Source organism: Papaver somniferum, chromosome 8, assembly GCF_003573695.1.
Source record: "Papaver somniferum cultivar HN1 chromosome 8, ASM357369v1, whole genome shotgun sequence".
Lineage (NCBI taxonomy): Eukaryota > Viridiplantae > Streptophyta > Magnoliopsida > Ranunculales > Papaveraceae > Papaver > Papaver somniferum.
Genome location: NC_039365.1, coordinates 134,888,595 through 134,904,439, shown reverse-complemented (window position 1 = coordinate 134,904,439; position 15,845 = coordinate 134,888,595).

Below are 15,845 nucleotides of genomic sequence, written 5' to 3'. Positions count from 1 at the left end.
CATTCACATGATTGTACGATTTTCTCCTTTTGGGTTGGGATCAGTACGACTAGGGAACCTTCCATCTTCTCTCTCACTTATGAACTTAGCTATTTGTCCTACTTGAAGTTCTAATTTGGCAAGACTCTGGGAATTATTCTTCAATTCTTGCCTAGTTTCTTGTTGAAAGCTCATGTGGTTCTTTGTTAGCATTTCATGGTTATTTGCTAACATAGTGAGAGTATCCTCTAAGGTAGAGATCTTTTTCTCGGAAGTGTTTGAAACTGGGTTTGACCTGAAGAGTTCTTAAAACCAAAACCTGGGGGAGGCTGAGAATTGCTAGACTGGCCTTGACTCTGGCCCTTAGACCAAGAGAAATTAGGATGGTTTCTCCAACCAGGGTTGTAGGTTTCTGAGTATGGGTCAAACTTCTGACGGTTCTCAAACCTAGCATTGTTATAGACAGCATGGGCTTGCTCTTCACTAACCTGACCTTCCCAAAATGAATTATCGGGCTCTATTCCACAACTAGAGACTTGAGAGGCTCTATTAGGTTCAACAAGGGACCTATTTTTAGACTGGCCCATTTCCAAAGCTTCTAACCTCCTAGATAAAGCAGCAAACTTAGCATCTGAACCAAAACTTGTATCTACCACATTGGTACTGCTTCTATTGACTAAGAGTCTTTTAGGGGGTTCAATACAAGATTCCCACTGTTGGGATTTTTCAGCGATAGCTCCTAAGAAGGTAAAAGCATCATCAGCATTTTTACTAGTGAACTCACCAGCGCACATAGACTCAACCATGGCTTTGGTCGAATAGTCTAAACCATCATAAATAATTGTACGAGTTTCATATTATCAAATCCATGGTGAGGACACTGTGATAGGAGATCATTGAATCGCTCTAAAAACCTATAAAGAGACTCTCCCTCTTGTTGCACACTAGCACTAATTTTCTGCCTAACAGCTGCAGTTTTATGCTTAGGGTAGAATTTCATATAGAAGGCAGCGATAAGTTCCTGCCATGTTTCTATGGATTCAGATGGTAGGTTGTTCAGCCAGGTCTTGGCTTTATCTCTCAAGGAAAAGGAAACATTTAAGTTTCAAGACTTCATCAGTAAGGTCTTTTATTCTAATTGTCCCACAGATTTCCTCAAAGTCCCTAATATGAAATAAGGGTTCTCATCATCCTTTCCTAAGAATATAGGGATCATCTGAAGAATACTAGGTTTTATCTCAAAATTAGCCGTAGTGGCTGGCAATTTAATGCATGAAGCTCGGTTGGTCCTAGTTGGGAACATGTAATCTTTCAAAGTTGCCATCGCTGGCACAACAGAAGTACTAGGGGTACTTTCCTCACGAGAGAATTCTCAAAACTGAAGTTTCCAAAAACAGGGCTCTCCAAAGAAGAGTCTTCGAGCTCCCTGCTTAAATCAGAAGAACTACTAGGTTTTTCGCTAATCAATCGACCTAGAGTATCTCTTTTCCAAGCCCTATTAACAAAATCGGGCATACACTAAAAAGAATTCAAAAAGAAATAAAAAATCCTAACAGGAAGGTTCTAGCAATCACACAGCAGGCTGACTCGACTTTACCACAGCAAACCTAAAGATTTCTAGCAAACAACAAGCATGATGGCTCCACTTAGATTGTTTCTAGACCAGCTTCTAATCCTTCGAAAGGGAATTCGTTACAATTTAAGCAAACCCCTCTGGAATCAATCCGAGTTAAAGCAAGTTGAATCGAGGCGAGGGAAGCTCAGTGGAGCTTTGATACCCAAAACCTCACCGATCCAATGCGGCGCAGTCACGCATTCAACTCGCAGAAACCGTCAAGAACTTCGAGGTGTGCTTAAAAGAGTAACCAATATTTTTCGAATGATTGTCCTGTTAAGCTCGATACCCTATAGGTCTCTTTCTAGTCCAAATTTTAGGCTTAGGTTCGCTTTAGGTTTCGTTTTCCTAAGGCGGGCAAGAAGGGAGCGGTGATGAAATCCGAACCCTTATCTTATATGGTCCAGTCCTTGCCCTTTACTAGGAATTTAAAAACAGTCCATATTCAAGTCCTCAGCATATATTCACCTTAAGGAGTCCAGTAACCCGCTTGCAGGAGATTCGCGGGTGTTTAGAATTTTACCTCCCGTACCAGACGGGCGAAGAACCGCTGAAGTCGACTCGGGCCACGACTCCTATGTCGTGTGCGAACCCGAGGGGCCGATGATATTGTAATCGTCCTTCCCTGCAACAGTTTTATTTAAGGATACCCTTCCGTAGGGTTTAAAAATAAAATAAAAATGTCCCAAAATTAATGTCCAAAGTCCATAAAAAAAAATACAAAGAAAAGAAAGTCTGAAAAAAAATTACAAAAATAAAAATGTCTCTTTTTTTTTTCTCTCTTTTATCAAAAAATAAAAAAAATTCTTCTTCTTTCGTTCCTATAGCTTTGCTTTTCGCTCCCAAACTTTAAGTAAATCACCACAAGCTTTGGTGGCAAAATTGTTTCGCTCCAATCTTCAAAAATCTGCAAGGAAACAAGAAAAACCCAAAAAACGTAAAGAAGAACAAAATAATAAAAAAAAAATCTAAAAAAAATGCTAACTAAACACAGGTCCGCGTCGGCGGCGCCAAAAATTTGATGGTTTTCAAATAGTGATTGTAGTAGTGGTAAAAACTGGGTCTTTTCAGACTTGTGAAGAAAACAATTTTTATAGATTTAAATTAAACATGCAACTAAATAAAATAATTCAAAGTTTTGGAGAAAAATACCAAGACTAGGATTCCACCATTGACCAAATAAATAGTAAACTCTAAATAATATTCATGCAATTTTATCTTTAAAAATAATTCTAATATTTGCCTCAAGTATATTCTTGAAGTAATAGTTGTAATCAAAGAGTATAAAACATCAAAAGTATTTAAAACCCAGCATGCTTCATCAAATTAATTCACAACTATTCAATAAGAACTAATATTTCAATTCAATCCCATGCAAATAATCAAATAATAATATTGTAAATAAATAATAAAATTAGAATTATACCAATTAATGTGGAACAATGGCTTCCTCCGTCGCCTTGGCTAATGGGTTTAGCTCTTCATGGTAAAAACACACACAAAATAATCACTCATGGCTGAATAGGTGTTTTTATTGAAGAAATAAGATGAAACAGAAATTCGCAACGCTGTAGAAGTGTTACAGCGTCGCTGTTACAAAACAGATGATGTTGTTTATATACGATAATAATGATATGCTGTAGAGAAACGACAGTTTGATTTCGCTGTAAGCACTGTGGAAAAACGACTGACTCTGCGAGTCCGTTCTTCCTTCTTCGTCTTCCTCCTCGAGCAGCAGCAGCAGCAGCAGGTATGATTTCTGTTCTTCGTCTCGGCTCTGAACTCTCTCCTAATTCTCTCCTCAGGGTTTCTAACCCTTCTATGACAAAAACCCAACTATATATAGCCTTCAGATTCCCTATAAACTCGATCAAATTCGAGAATAAATCTCTTATTCTTCACGTGCAGTTTTAACAATAATTCCATCTGTCGATCTTTGTATGCGTCTGCTAGCTATTTTATTGCTCCCAAAATCTTCTCTGACTTGAACTCAACTGTTTTGAAGTATATCACACGCAAGAATCTCTCCCAAATCTTTCAAACCAATTCAAAACCCTAAACAGGGACCGTGTGCACTGTCTTGACTTTGTGTGGATTTTCTGACTTATCCAGCCCAATTAGATGGGTCTAATCGCTTCTAACAGGTCCCTTATGTCTTGTAGAGTCCGTGGGTACCAAATTTGCCCATTGAATCGCCTGCTAGGTCGCTCAAATCCTTGATCCAAAACTGTTGACGCTGCTGCCTTTTTTCCCGCCAAAATCCAGATTTGAAACTTTGAAGATGACCTCCCCCTATCCAGTTCCGGTCTCCCTTTAGCAGATGCCTGGAAATGGGTCACCCCTTAGTAATTAGGTTACCCCTTATCCAAAATGAGAGTCCGTATAGTAATTTTCTCCCACGGGCGCAAAAACCATTTTTTAGCCAATTTCGCCGCAAAAGCTTTATTCTTCCAAAAACACCTACAAATACATAAAATAACCGAATAAGTACAATATCGAGTACTAACAATATATACAAATGAGCTATATTAGACACATAAATGCGTCTATCAATAGACTTAAGCAGATGCACCCAGTGGGTGGGAGAGCAAATAGGAGGATACATCACTCGTTTTCGCCATTTCGCACTGGATTGTCACGAAGATATTAAGGAATGAGCGCTGATAGAGATATGCATAAACGGAATGACGACCGCCTTCAAGAGAAATTTAATTAACTTTATATTCCAAACCTTCGTCGAATTGGAAGAGGCCGCAGGAAGGATTTCCGACTGCATTGAAGACCCGAGCATGGACCACTCATGGAATTATTCAGTTAACACCGCATCGATGGCTCCCCATAACACGCATGGAAAAAATAACTTGGATGGATGAAATACGCCTGCACACCAACCTACTACTGGAAACCATGGTGGCACCGGGCAATCAAAACGAGACTGCATTCATCCGCCACCCTTTCCATGCAGACGGGAGCAGATTATTGCACTGTTGGAACAATGGGTAGCGAACAAGGAAATCCAGTTGCTACCAATCGTAGTAGATGTCAACGAAATGGACAAAAGCGCCGCTAGGTACTACCACTACCATCAACGACTGGGCCACTCGACAATAGAATGTTTCGCCATCAGAAGCATATTCAGCCGGAAGCGTATAGCTGGAGAAATCAAAGTAACTAACCAAGAGATTGAGCACGATCCTCTTCCTCAACATTAAATGGAGGATAACAAAAAAATCAGGATAAGAGTCTCTGCTTAACAAGTGTGGCAAATTTGTAACTAGTTTGTAAAAATAAGGGTGCACACCCATACATAATAAAAAGAAACAACAACAACAGGTTTTGTTTTCTTCAATTAAAGAAGTCCCCTTTATAGGCTACGGGTTGCTATGTGCGCCTGGTCAGCCGACATACAAATTTACAAAAGGGTATGGGTTGCCACGAGCGCCCAGTAAGATGACATTACAATAGGCCACAAGTTGATATGTGCGCCAGCTCATCCGACATTACAATTATTATAGGCTACGTGTTTCTATGTGCGCCCGGTCGACCGACATACAAATTTACAAAAGGCTACGGGTTGCCACGAGCACCCGGTCAGTTGACATTACAATAAGCCACGGGTTTCTATGTGCGCTCGCTCAGCCGACATTACAATTACTATAAGATACGAGTTTTTATGTGCGCCCGGTCGGCCGACATACAAATTTACCAAAGGCTACGGGTATCTATGCGCACCCAGTCAACTGACATCACGATCACTATAGGCTACGGGTTGCTATGTGTTAGAGCATTGCTCGGTCGAACTCGCATGCGTTGCTATCTCAAGCATGTTTGTCAATGTTAATGATCAAAACTATAAGTCTTGATTTCTAGTCTATTATGGCTAAGTCTCGGACTAGGATAGAAAGTGTAGTTGAGCTCAAGGACTTCATGGAAATTCATCATACAAGTAGAAGAACTACTCAAGGAACCGGTGGAACTTCTCGACAAAAAGGTATATGAAGACTTGAACTTATCTGTCACTCAAAAGTCTATCTACTCTATCTCCTACTCTTTGAGACAAGAAGTCGTATGCTATATATATATACTTAGATTATACACATTCGAGCCGAGTATACCTCGCCTATCTATATCTCGAAATATGTGTTGGTAAGCTTTTCGCTTTAACCGAGTTTATCTTTAGCATGTGACGAAAGTCATAATATGTTTCAATCATCTTGAAAATTGCTTTAGTGAGAAATGGTGTAACAACTATATAACGTATTCTAAGAATGTTTCAATGATTGAAATGAGAGTTTAGATTACATAACCAATGGTGGACATAAGCATTGTTGTGGAAACACATTTATGTATAAGTCCTATTCCTTGAACCAAAGTTTGTGAACTTTGTTGATCAAGAGAACCGGAAGAATGGCCTGAGCCAAGTCCACGAACTCAGTCCGCGAACTGCCGAAGTTCTCAAACCCGAGAATTTCTGCTGGAGTTGACAAACTACTTGCGTGAAGCTAAGTCCGCGAACCGGCGAAGTTCTCAAACCCGAGAATTTCTGTTGGAGTTTGTAAACTCTGCCCGGTAACTTAGTCCGCGAACCTAGTCTGCGAACTTGAGAAAGGTTATATATCTGAAGATGATTTCTGAACTTAAACTTAAAAAGACTAAGGAATGCAGTTTGCAAACCGTGGCTATAAAAGTTCATGAACCGATTCAAGTGAATCAAATCATCTTTTCTTCAATTGTGTCTTGTGTAGTACATGAGATTTCCTTGCAATTGAACAACTCTCTAACTAGTTCATTTGAAGTCATTTGAATTAGTTATGGTGAAAAAGAACATGGTTGATATGAAATGCTCATATGGCTAACCATTTGGTTAACTATTGTTGAACCAACAAGTGCATACGTTTGGGTACGGTTAACAAACCTAGAAGCGTGTATTGTCAAGTGTGTGTAACAAGCTAAGTTTTCGATCTAACGGTTGAGAAATATTAGCTTGAATCTAAATAAGGTTTTTATCTAATGGTGAATATTGAATGCTTTGTTACTAAGCTAACATTGATTGCAAACCCTGATTTGAAAGACTATATAAAGGAGACATCTAGTATTGTGCAAAACTAATCCCCACACCTCATGTGTGATACTAGTTTGCATACTAGAGTCGATTCTCCTTTAACCTTTGGTTTTCTTCTTCTAAAACCAGGTTAACGACTTAAAGAATTCATTGGGATTGTGAAGCCAGACCGATATTACTTTTATCGTAGTTGTGTGATCTGATCTTGCATCTTCTATCGTACGAGTACAATCAGTTTGATTGGATTGAGATTGATATCTCCGATAGGCAAGATATAAAAAGTAATCACAAACATCTTCTTTTCATTGTTTGTGATTCCGCAACATCTTGTTTCGCTACCATACGATTAAGATTGTTGAGAGGTGATTGATAATTCTAGGCTGTTCTTCGGGAATATAAGACCGGATTGTCAATTGGTTCCTGTTCACCTTGATTATTATCAAAAGACGGAACAAAACCTTTAAGGTTTATCTGTGGGAGACAAATTGATCCTTTGATAGACTTGTTTGTGGGAGACATATTTGTTTATTGTCAAAGCCTGCGATTTTGGGTTGTAGCACCTCTTAGTTGTGGGTGAGATCAGCTAAGGGAATTCCCGCACACTTACATTTTGCTAGTCCTCGAGCAAAACAGAAAACTGACCCGCTACACAGCTGATCATAAAATAAGAGAGAGAGAAGACCCGCTACACAGCTGGTCATATTTATTTTTTTTATAAATATATTTTTTTAGACCCGCTACACAGCTGGTCATAACATGCAAGAAAAAAGAAAAGACCCGCTACACAGCTGGTCATAACCGTAACAATCATTTTTTTTTATATATTTTTCATTTTTTTTAGACCCGCTACACAGCTGGTCATGATTTGCAAGGAATTTCCTGAAAAAATAAAGTAAAAAGTTAACCTCTCCCCCACACTTAAACATTACATTGTCCTCAATGTAATTGAGTCATCCAACGCAAATATTAAGATGGGAAATGCAAAAAGTAAATGAAAATATAAAAATAAAAATACATCTACTGGAATGTACAAAAAGGATCCTCATAAACTAACAACCTGAAAATTTGGGGATCAACCCAAAATACAACATTTACAAATGACAGCTTCACACTTATGTTATCACGATGCGGAGACACTGAAACTATCAAAAACAGAGACTTACCTCCAAACCAAGTTTTTACAACACAAGGAAGTGTGTAAAGAACATAATATGGGGATATTATTTGGACTGGAAAATTTTCAATTGGCTCATGCACGATATCAGGAATAGGCAAGTCCTCTGGGTACTTAGATGCAAAGTAATCCAACAACACTTTAGAAGCACACAATTCTAACCCTAAATTAGGCAACTTTTGGAAGTTTAGGGGTCTGGAAACAACCTCTAAGTTGGGTGAATTATCTTGTGGGATGGATTCATCTATGGAATTAGGCAAATCATCCACACAATCATCCACAGGGTCATCTATATGTTCTGTTTGGAACATAGGGTCACTACAAGATTCATCATCATCAACATATAATCTTTGACATTCAAGAACTCTCAATCTTTGTTCCAAACTGGGTGTGTGTGTTTGTAATACTTCTCATATATTGTTAAAGGTGATTCTTCACTTACCACATGTGGAGTAAAAACTCCATACTGTTGCCCACGCTTATATTCAACAAGCGTCATCTCAGATGAGGTTTCCTGATAATTTGACTTTCTACGCTTATATTCCGCCAGCGTCATCTTAGGTGACGTCTCCTCAGAAGAAGTCATCATCCTCAAAAAGTCCCTGAAAACAAATACAAAAAGAAACCCATAAAAAGGAAAAAAAAATAATCTAAAATGAAATAAAAATACTTTACAAAATAAATAAAAATAAACCTAAAAATTAATCTAAAAACAAATCCCCGGCAGCGGCGCCAAAAATTGATGTGATTTTTAATCGTTGTTGTAATAATATAAGATTCTACTCTAAGACTTGTAAAGACTAAATTTAAAGGTTTAAATAAAATAATAAACAAAGGCGAGAGTTACTGGGACTAGGATTCCACCAAATATTCAAATTCATGCAATTCACCTATTTATTCTAAACCATTATAGCTCATTCAATAAGAATTTTGACTCTATTTCTTTGCCTAAGGTAAATTCTTAAAATATTAATTGAAAATCTTAAGCATGGCATATCAAAAGAATTAATCCTAAGCATAAACCATCAAACGAAATGACAATTAATTAAGATTTTTTTTTTAATTTTAATTCAATGCAAATAGTCATATAAATAATTAAATGAATTTACCACATGATGAATTTCGGTTTCCTCCGTCGTCCCAGAGAAAGGTTTAGCTCCACATAGTGAAAAACACGCTCAAAATATATTTTTATAGCTCAAATGGTGTTTACAAGGAAGAAAAGGGAGGAAAATAACATAAACCAGAAGTTTGCAACGCTTAATGGTCGTTACAACTCACTGTTACAACTGTTGCGAAGAACTATAGTTATATGGTGTCGCAGAAGAACTGCCGTTTATGGTTTGGATATGTGACGGTCAAGAACGACAGTTCTTATCAGTTTATTGTTCTTCAGCTTCTCCTTCTCTGCAGCAGCAGAGAAATCTGCTCTGCAACTTCTTATTCTTCTCTGTGGCCTATCCCCAACTCTCGATACCCTTCTCTGCAACACCAGCACCCTTTATATAGCCAGCATCACCAAGAAATCTCGCTCAATCACTCCAAATTTTCTTCCATTACTCGACAGTAAAAGAATATATCCTCGAGATATTTTCTTCTCAAATTTATCTTCTCACGCTGTCTTCTCATGTTGAAACACTCCAAACGCGCTTCAACATCCCATAAGTGGTTAAACGCACAGCAACCACACACAACCATCCAAATCACACACACAGAACTCGGGCTACTCTGTTTTATCCAAAAGCAATGATTCATCCCTTGTTAATCGATTCTAACCAATATACCCATCCTATTTTGTCGTAACAGGATCATACTAATCCAACTCATCTGTCTCAAATCACTCCCTGTTTCAAACTAAAAACCGAGAAATACCTATCTTCCCTGATTTGCTCAATCGAATTATCTAGCCAAATTTTTTCGAATACAATGACTATACCAATCCTGTTTAGTGTTAACAGGTCCAACAAAATTGAATCCAGCGATTAAATCTTCCCCGAACAGCCCTGAAATTCGTATCCAAAATCTGCCTGAAACTGCCCGTGAATATTTATTTTCCTGTTTTGCTCCAACATGATTCTTCAGCCAACTCTGATCGAATCCATTGCATATATCAACCCTGTTTAGTCTTAATAAAGTCGTCACAAGCAATTTCAGCCATTGAGTCTGCTTAAATCACCTCCAAAACACAAACCCTAATATCTACTAGTGATGAACACTATTTCCCGCCTAAACAGGAAATTCAAACGAAGAGGAAGGTCAGACCTTATCCAACAGTTGGGGTGTGAATATCATCTGGGTGCCCCTTAGTAATTGAGTTGCCCCTTATCCAAAATTGGGGTTCGAATAACATGTGTCCTCTGGGGTACAAAAACCACTTTTCAAGCAACTTTCTCCATAAGATCTTATTTCACAAAAACACCTACAAACAAGTTTATTAGTGATAAAATGAGTCCCAGCTAATGTATTTATGGGTGAAAATGCGTCGCACTTTCGTGCTCATCAGGAATCAAGTGCACAGTATCCTGTTGGGATCAGAGGCGTAAGGAGTATAATTGTACTTTGGATCAGTGGGAGACTGATTGGGGTTCAACTACAGTCCAGTCTGAAGTTAGAAGGCTAGTGTCTGTAACGGCTTAATACAATGTGTGTTCAATCTTGACTAGGTACCGGGGTTTTTCTGCATTTGCGGTTTCCTCGTTAACAAAATTCCTGGTGTCTGTGTTATTTCTATTTCCGCATTATATTGTTTTATCTTTATAATTGAAATAATACAGGTTGTGCGTTTAGATCATCAATTAGAGTAATCCAACCTTTGGTTGTTGATTGTCATTGATTGATCCTTGGATATTGGTCTTTGGTACCATCCAAGTTATTCCTTGTGTTTGATTAAAGACTCACTGATTTCTATTAGCTCGAGTAAATCAAAAACAAGAGAGAGAGATATTAACTCCTTGAGATACTTTTATCTAGGTTGAGTCTGACTGTCTAGTTGATTCTCTAGAAAGTATTTCGGAGTTAGTCCATACAGATTTCTAAGCGAAATATTGGCTGGCGTTGTTAGACCCCTGCTTTTTCACTATGTGCTCCCGATTGGCGGACATGCATATTAATAAAAAGGTTACAAGACTGTTATGCGCACCTGAGTGGCTGAAACACAAATCGATGAACCCTCCCCAATGTCATAACCTCCCTCAAAAAGAAGAAGAGGGGGAGAAAACGCATTTTCGACCCTCCCAAATCCTTGAATTCTCTAAAAAAAAAGAGAGAGAAAAAGAGGAAGGCACGTTTCGATCTTCCTGAAAGAGGAAAAAAGGGGGAAAGGGAGATGCGTTTTGATCCACCAAAAAGACTAACACAAGCCATCCTTAAGAAAAGATCTTATAAAATGACTATATCTATAAAAACAACTTCATATTTATTAAACTCAAAACTAGACGCTACAACAACTTTTTACATAAGGACTCACGCGTCAAAAAATAACTTCAGAAAACTAAGAACTTGTCAAAATCAGAACCGCCATCACCTGCCACTTCACGATGAAGAAAGAGCCTAAACAACACAAACACCTGCAAAAAAAATAAAATAATAAAATAAAAAATACAAACACCCGCCACTTCCATAATATAACAACCAATATAACAGCATTCAAAACAAGTAAGTATCCCACAAAAACAAAGTATCCACAAATATTCCCAAGAAATACAACCAAATGCGCCATATCAAAAGGGGGGGGGGGGAGGAAAGAAAAACGATAGGAACGAGAATAAGAAATAAAAACAGAGCACATTAGATAGATTGGAACGCAAACCACTTTTTCTTCTTCCTATCGAGCTCCATGCGAACCTCATTCTCAACCATCTTTGCCCGTTGAGCTGCACTAGTCGCCGCCGCCACGCTAACAACAAGATGGTTCAGCGCCATCTTTTTCTCAGAAGTCACCTTAGAAATATTAGCTAGTTATTTCTCCAACCGAGAAATATGGCCTGGAAGGTGCGCACGAGGATCATTCCGATCTTTCACCTTAATCAACAGCTGGTCCAACCACTCCACATAAAATCCGAGGCCAAGCTCCGACCGAATAGTAGCCTCCCAACCCTGCAAAACGCCTACTTCAATGGGACCATCTTTCACCCGTGGAAGCTGTTCAGCTACCTCGAGAAGATTCTTGTGCATATGACTGCCACAGTGCTCTATGATGTCCTGATAAGTAACATCTAAAACAGAGGGTACCCATAAACCATGCACCAACCTGTAAGTTAACGGATCAACACCAGCCTGTGTTATTTCTTTTTCGCATTATATTTGTTTATATAATTGAAATATCACAGCTTGTCCGTAGTTCAATCACAGTTGATAAATCCGACCTTGTTTGGTGGATATAACTTGATTAACACTTGGGAATTTGTCTTTAGTACCGTCTTAGTTATTTCTTATATCAATCAGGCTCACGGATTTCCATCTGTTTGATTTGATGATTGTATTGAGAAAGAGATAAAGCTCTTTGATAATTTCTTGATTGAGTTTCACTTTTAAGTTGGTGCTCTCAGAATTATATTAGAGTTTAGTCCATACAGATTGCCGAATGAATTATTGGGTGTGGTTGTTATACCCCCGCTTTTTCAATTTCCAGACTTCCTAGTCTAACCTAGTGAAGTTGACTTTAGTAATCTAATCAAGTGACATTGATTTTTGGAACTAAAACATGACAAACAACCTTGACATACCAACGTTCGGCGGTTTCAACCGAGTAATCCTCCAACATTCTCGTCTCTTGCTTAATAGTCATATAAGCAGGGAAAATTCAGTACTAAGAGCGTAATTTTTTTGATACCCATATCGAGTCATTACAATTTGGACTTACCTTGTGATGTGGTGACACCAAGTCAATATATGACTTAGGTAAAGGTGCGAAGAGGACGATTTTGACATTAGCCATACCTATGAGTTCAATAGGTTACGTAACCAACCGATCATGAGTCACATCTTTTGGAGCGAGGCTTAACATTTAAGGATGAAATTGTAGTCCTTTAAATCCGAAAGAGATAGACACAACAATCATACAATTTCAAAGGATTATCACACAATGCATGACATAATAGAGAAATAAATAATAGAGACATCAACTCTTTTTACTGGAACTCAAGTTTTATTTCCCAAAAGATATGAATATAATCAGGGACGAAGATACCAGCTTGGATTAGTGAACTAGAACAATACCAATAGATTGTTGAAGATTCTGGAATGTTCGTACATCTGGAGGCTTGGTGAGAATACCAGTCAATTATCGTTCAGAAAGCACAAAATCAATTTTGACAATACCATCATTAAGAAGATCTCTGATAAAATGACATCTTATGTCAATTTCTTGAGTGTTCAATGGGATTCTCAGTAATTCGAATCACACTTGAGTTATCACGAAATACCTTCATAATTCCAGTGTCTATTTCATAATTAGTAAGCATTTGTTTCATTCATAAAAGTTGAGTACAACACGAACCTGCATCAATGTATTCGACTTTACATGTTTATAAGGATTGCGAGTTTTATTTATTGCTATGCAAAGCAACGAGATTTAGACCCACATGAAAAAAATCCTCCCGATGTACTCTTTTTGTCTTCCCCACCTCCTGCCCAATCCGCATCAGAATACGCAGTAAGTTCAATGTTAGTATCAAAGGTGTAAGATAGACCATAGTCAATCGTGTGGTTAACATGTGTATGATCCATTTTACAACTGTGACATGAGACTCCTTAGAATCTGCTTGAAATATTGTAGAACAACCAACACTTAAAGCAATGTCAAGTCTTGTTGTTATTAGATATAACATGTTTCCAATAATAGATCTATAGAGTTTTTGATCAACTTTGCTACCACTAGAATATCTAGTTTCCTGAAATTTCAACACTAATTCATGACAATTCATACTAGTATTGTGTCGAAATCACGAAAATATAGTAAACGATACAACTAACTCTTTATACAAAGCTAGTGTTCCTGCGCGCAAGGAAGTTTATTTGTTGAGAATAGTTTATGCTCAAGTTGTAACATATCTATGGACATCTTTGGAGATCACGCGCTTCACTGTGCTAAAGATGTTGGAGTTAAGTTTCGACATGATTTTGTTCGGGATATTATTGCTGACATCTGTTACAAAGCTAGTGTTCCTGTGCGCAAAGAAGTTTCTCTTGGTTTTTTGACTGATGATGACAAGGATTTGAGGCCTACTGATATCCTTGTTCTCAATTGGGAGAATGGGAAAGACATTTGTATGGATGTCACAGGTGTTTCGCCTTTTACTGGTGAAGGTGTCCGTTCTTTCGTCCCAGGAAAATCTATCTCTAATGTTGTTTCTCGAAAACGTACTAAATACTTGGATAAGTGCGTTTCACACGGATATGGTCTGGGTGTCTTGCATTTTTCTACTTTAGTAAGCTTGGTGAAGATACTTTGTGTTTTTTCAAGCGTCTAAAGAATTGTTAGTTAGCAACGACGCTGGTAGTGGCTTTGGTAGTTTTATTTTTCATAAATTAGGCATTGCTATTCAGAAAGGAGTTGGAGCCCAGTTTGTGGCTAGGTTACTAACCAAAAGCTTTGTATGATTTTTGAGTTTAATAATGGTTAATATTGACTTTTTATACAATAAATTGTAAAAGCAACCAATATATATCCTTCATTTTGACACTTAGATCATAAGAATGATCATGTCATCTAAACAACTATAAAGCCAAGTAAAACAAACTTCGAATGTTATGTTTTCAATGAATACAATTCTAAGAACTTAATATAAACATAATAATTTTAAATTAATAATCTTCAACTCTTTAATGAGTAGTCAAAAATTGTCTCAACATTTATATATCCTAAGTTTAACCTAGCGAAGTTGATTTTAGTAAGCAATAATCAAGAGACCGAGTTTTGGAACTAAACTTGACATCCAAACTTGACATACCAACGTTTGGTGGATTCAAACGACAAGAGATTTTATAACTTTGTTTATTTTCAACTAGACTTATTTGCTGATTTCCACATAATGAAGTCGGTGAATTTTTTAATTTTGAGTAGTTGAATTTTTTTTTTTTTTTTGAGAATACCTGTTTTAGATTTCATTTATGTGTCGTGATGTTTTTGTTGGATTTCTGTTGTATGAAATCTTATATATTTATGTTGTCATTGACACCATGACCTCCACTTTGGTTGGTGATTTATCTCTAGCTTTTGAAAATAAATGTCTCTTTTTTAGTGTTTATGTACTTATAGTTTCATGTATGTTCTTTTACTTGGGATTTTTTTTTGCGATTGTTGCCAATAAATAAGATATGATTGGCATTGCATCACATCACTGGCTACTTATGGAAAACCGTCCTGATAATTGGTAACTAGAACTGCCTTGAGAGTGGCACTGACCATATGGACAGTAACATAAATTTATTTTTAATTGTTAATCCTTAATAAGAAATTTATTTACGTAAGCTTTTTGTTTCCGTACTTAATTGTTCTACCCATTGCATTCAATTTATGCATTAATTTGTGCTTCACTCCAGTAACATGCAACTGAACTAACTGACAGAACACCAACGATAACACCCTTTACCACCATTTATTTTCCCATGGACATTACCTTTTCCACCAAATATACAACTTTTCTTATAGAAAACACTTAATGAAAGATTACCCACCTTAAATATGGACCCTTTATCATAGCTACCTCACCCCAACCACATTTTCCAAACTTGCAACTGATACACCAAAATAAGAAACCACTTATTACTCCAACTCCATGTGGCAAAGTTGCTTAACACAATTGTCGAGGAAACCAATTTCTCCAGACCTCTAATAGTGACTCAAAATACCACTTTACAAGAGCTCATGCTAACTTCGAAATCCCAACCTATACTCTCTCATCTTTTTGTATCCTACTGTGGACTCTTTGGTCATCCATAAATGAACTTATCTACAAGAGACGTCCGCAATGACCGACATACATTGTCTAGATAGCCTCTTAGTTACAATTTTT